Genomic DNA, 5,427 nt, shown 5'->3' on the forward strand with positions numbered 1-5,427 from the left:
AATACATACTGTTAACTATAGTCACCATGTTGTACATTAGATCCCTAAAACTTATTCATCTTATAACTGGAAGTTTGTACTTTTTGACCAACATTTCCTCATTCCCTGGCCCCTCACCATTCCAGCCCCTGGCAATCACCATTCTACTCTCTGCTTCTCTGAGTTTAGCTGTGTTAAACTGCACAGAGAAGTGAGAATATACAATGTTTGTCCTTCTCTGTCGAATTTACTTCACTTACATCCATGTTGTCACATATCATAAGATTTCCTCCTTTCTCATGGCCACTAGAAAGGAGGAAATCCATATTTATCACATTTTCTTTATCCATTCATCTGTTGAAAGACATTTAGATTGCCTCCGTATCTTGGCTACTGTGAATGATGCTGCTTACATAGGAGTGCAGAGATCTCTTCCATATCCTATTTTCATTTCCTATTTCATTTCAATACCCAAAAGTGAGATTGCTGGCTCATACGGCATTTCTATTTTTAATTTTTTGAGGAATCTCCATACTATTTTCCGTAGTGGCTGTTACCAGTTCACAATCCCACCAACAGCTCGCAAAGTTTCCCTTTCTCCACATCCTCACCAACGTTCGTTTTTTTCATAATAGTCATTCTAACAGGTATGAGGTGATATCTCATTGTGGTTTTGAATTACATTTCCCTGATGATTAGTGATGTTTTCATATACCTGTTCTTTTCATGTATCTGTTGGCCATTTGTATGTCTTCTTTAGGAAAATGTCTGTTATGTTCCTCTTCTCATTTTTTAATTGAATTGTTTGGTTTTCTTGCTATTGAGTTGTATGTGTTCCTTAAGTATTTTGGATAGTGACCCCTTACCAGATAGATAGCTTGCAAATATTTTCTCCCATTCTATAGGTTGCCTTTTCATTTTGTTGTTTCTTTTGCTGTACAGAAAATTTGGGGGTTTGATGTAGTCCCATTTGCTGATTTTTGCTCTTGTTGCTTGGGTTTTTGGTGTCATATCCAAAAAATCATTGCCAAGACCAATGTCAAGGAGCTTTTTCCTTATTTTTTTTTTCTAGGAGTTTTATGGTCTCGAGTCTAATCTTTAAGTCTTTAATCCATTTCAAGTTAATTTTTATGAATGGTACAAGATAGGGGTTTGATTTCATTCTTTTGCATGTGATTATCCAGCTTACTCAACACCATTTATTGAAGAGATCATCCTTTCTTTTTTTGAGTATTCTTGGCTCTCTTGTCAAATATTAGTTGACCGTTTATGCAACAGTTTATTTCTGGGCTCTCAACTCTGTTCTGTTGGTATATGTGTCTGTTTTTATGCCAGTGCCGTACTGTTTTGATAACTGGCTTTGTGATATGGTTTGAAATCAGGAAATATAATGCCTCCAGCTTTATTCTTCTTTGTCAGGATTGTTTTGGCTATTCATGGTGTTTTTTGTAATTTCACATGAATTTTAGATTTTTTTTTAAATTTCTGTGAAAAATGCCATTGGAATTTTGATAGGAATTGCATTATATCTATAGATGGCTTTGGGTAGTATGGACATTTTAACAATATTAATTCTTCTGACCCATGAACATGGGATTTACTTGTGTCTTCCTCAGCAAAATCTTATAGTTTTCAGGGTACAAATCTTTCATCTCCTTGGTTAAATTTATTCCTTAGGATTTTTATTGTTTCTGATGCTATTGTAAATGGGATTATTCTCTTTTCAGGTATTTTGTTGATAGTGTATAGAAATACAATTGATTTCTGATGTTGATTTTGTATCCTAGCAAATTTACTGAATTTGTTGATTAGTTCTAACAGTTTTTTGGTGGAGCCTTTAGTATTTTTTTAATATATTAGGTCATATCATCTGTAAACAGAGATCATTTTACTTCTTCCAATCCAATTTGGATGCTTTTTCTTACTTTTTTCTTGCAGAATTGCTCTGTACCATGTTGAATGGGAGTGATGAAAATGTGCACACTTGTCTTGTTCCTGATCTTAGAGGAAAAGCTTTCAACTTTCCATCACTGAGTATGATGTGGGCTGTGGGCTTGTCATATTTGGCTTTCATTATGTTGAGGTATATTCTTTCTATACCCAATTTGTTGAGAGTTTTTATCATGAAAGGATGTTGTATTTTGTCAAATGCTTTTTCTATATCTATTGAGATGATCATATGATTTTTATCATGCATTTTTTAAATGCAATATATCACATTTATTGATCTGGGTATGTTGAACCATCCTTGCATCCCAGGGATAAATCCCACTTAATCATGGTGTATGATACTTTTAATGGACTGTTGAATTTGTTTTGCTAGTATTTTGTTGAGAATTTTTGCATCTGTATTTATGAGGGATGTTGGCCTATTGTTTTTGGGTTTTGTTTGCTTGGTTTTGTTTTTTGGGGTTTTTTTTGTAGAGTCCTTATGTGGCTGGTTTCATAAAAATGAATTTGGGAATGTTCACTCCTATTTAACTTTTTGAAAGAATTTGAGAGGGATTGGCATTAATTCTTTAAAAAAATTTTTTTAAAGATTTTATTTATTTATTTGACAGAGAGACACACAGCAAGGGAGGGAACACAAGCAGGTGGAGTAGGAGAGGGAGAAGCAGGCTTCCTGTGTGACAGGGAGCCTGATGTGGGGCTTGATCCCAGGACCCTGGGATCATGACCTGAGCCGAAGGTAGATGCTTAATGACTGAGCCACCCAGGTGCCCCAATTCTTTTAAAATATTTGATAGAATTCACCAGTAAAACCATCTGGTCCTGGGCTTTTCTTCATTGGGATGTTTTGTATTATGACTCAATCCCCTTACTCATTATTAATCTGTTCAAATTTTCTATCTCTTCATGATTCAGTCTTGGTATGTTTCTAGGAATTTATCTACTTCTTCCAGGCTATCCAATTTGTTATACTCCCCTCTTTTTAAATAATAAACTTACAAAATTTTTAGAATAGTTTTAGGTTTACCAAAATATTGCAAAGCCAGTACAAAATTCCTATATATCCCAGAGCCAGTTTTCCCTATTGTGACATCTTACATTACTCTGATACATTTGTTGCAACTAAGGAACCAATATTGGCACATTACTATTAACTAAACTATATGCTTTATTTGAATTTTACTAGTGTCTTTCTCATATTATATTAGGTGCATTCTATCAACATGACATCACTGATGATGTTGACTTTGATTACTTGGCCAAGGTAGCGTTTGCAGTTTGCTAGACTTTTCCACTGTAGAGTTACTTTCACCCCTCTTTCCATACACTATTCTTTGGAGACAGTCAATAAGCACAGTCCACACTCATCTTCCCTAAAAGGGTTTTTAGCTACATACTGAAACATTTAGAAATGAAATAACATGATATTAAATATTTGTTTTAAAATATTTTAGCAGGGGTGCCTGGGTGGCTCAGTTGGTTAAGCATCCGACTCTTGAGTTCGGCTCAGGTCATGATCTCAGGGTCCTGGGATCAAGCCCCACATTGGGCTCCCTGCTCAGTGGGGAGTCTGTTTCTTCCTCTCCCTCTGCCCCTCCCCCCACTTGTACTTTCTCTTGCTCACTCTCTCAAATAAATAAAATCTTTTTAAAAAATAAAAAAAAAATATTTTAGCAAAGGAAAAAAACCATAGAGAGGGGAGATAGATAAAATTAACTATAGTGATATGCATATAACTAGAGAAGCAGGCAATGTGTATACTAGAAGACAGAATTTTAAGCAAATTTTTGGTGTCTCCTTCACTGAGAGATCAGCTACAACGTGTATAATTTCTAGAATATCTATCTAACCAGCTTTAGGATCCTATTTTTTTTTCTTCATAAACTGAACTCTGTCCCTGAATTCCTCTCACCCCTTTCAGCTCTTCGGACCCCTGTGCATTTAACTTAATAAATTTCATTATATTTATTAAATTGGATTTTGTCTCCTGTTAGTATGACTAAATATTTATGTTATCCCCCCAACTCCAAATCATATGTTAAAATCCTAACCCCCCAAGGTGATGGTATTTGGAGGTTGGGTCTTTTGGAAGGTGATTAGTTCATGAGGGTGGGACTCTCATGCTTAAGATCTGTGCCCTCGTAAGAGACCCCAGAGAGGTAGTTTGCCCCTCTGCCTTTTGAGGACACAGTAAAAAGATAGCTGTCTATGAGGAAGCAGGCTCTCACCAGATGCTGAATCAGCCAATACCTTGATCTTGGACTTCCCAGCCTCTAAGACTCTGAGAAATAAATTTCTGTTATTCCTAAGCCACCAAGTGTATGATAATTTGTTATAGCAGCCCAAACAGACCAAGATACTTGCAGAGCATAATTTACTCCCATTATTCCTTTGGTTTAACCAAGCAAGGTCCTTGCCCATCAAAGATGCTCAATAAATATTTGGGAATGGGGAAAAAAAAAGAATCACCTGGGAAGGTATTTGTTTCAAGGTGAAAATTCCTGAACCCTGCTCCCCCATGATTCTGGGAATCCACATGTTAATTAAGCTCTGTCTCCTTGTTTGATATAAGTGCTTCATAGACTGTGCTTTTAGAAACACTATCTAAATTATAAAGGCAAAGACCATCTTGATGATCCCTGTATTTAATACATGTTTCTGATGAATGGATACACTAATGAGTGAAAGAATTTATACTCTCTGTGAATGGATGAGAAAAGTGGATCCACAACTAATTTTTATTATCAGCTTTTGACACAGTCATAGCCATAGGTCACTTGCTTTATTCTCAAAATCAACTAGGCAGGCAAAATCATAACAAGTATAAAAATGATGACGCAGGGCTTAAAAGACTTGCCTCAAGTTTTCTGGCTTCAATGTGGCTAGTTCTGTCCACCTTTATCAGCTTTTTCACTACACTGATTTATTGATTAATTTTATAACCACCACTTTATTGCAGGCATTATGTGAGGCACTAGAGAAATAGAGCTGGATAAGAAAATTCCTGGTGCTCAATAGCTCCATGGTAGAAAAGAAAACCAGTGACTGCACTATAGTGTTTTAAATGTTCTAAGAGAGAGAACCCATCTTCCAGTGTAGACTTTACAAATCATCCATGTAATTGCATGAACGGAGGGTATTAAATCTCTAGAAACGTTCGGCTTCTATCTTTTGTGGTCAGGTGATCAAAACAACTATCCATTCCTCATTCTGTTGCCTGGGTTCTGTGGCTTAAAGATTCCACTCAGACAGGTTTCTTGTCTCCATTTGTGGCTCTTCCTCCCACGCCGGAGCCAGTACCAGGCATGGCAAACCTACTCATTTAGCTTGAAGCTCTCCGGCAACCCACACTTTAAGGGGAATACGATCAGTTACATACTTTACAGTTTCCTTAAGATAAAAAGCACAACACAAGTGGATAGTACTTTAAATGTCTGGGGAGCAATATGGTATAGTAGAAGAAACTGAGAATCAGGAATCTGAGGGGAAACCGTAACA

Source organism: Neomonachus schauinslandi, chromosome 1 (genome assembly GCF_002201575.2).
Source record: "Neomonachus schauinslandi chromosome 1, ASM220157v2, whole genome shotgun sequence".
In the NCBI taxonomy this organism is placed as follows: domain Eukaryota; kingdom Metazoa; phylum Chordata; class Mammalia; order Carnivora; family Phocidae; genus Neomonachus; species Neomonachus schauinslandi.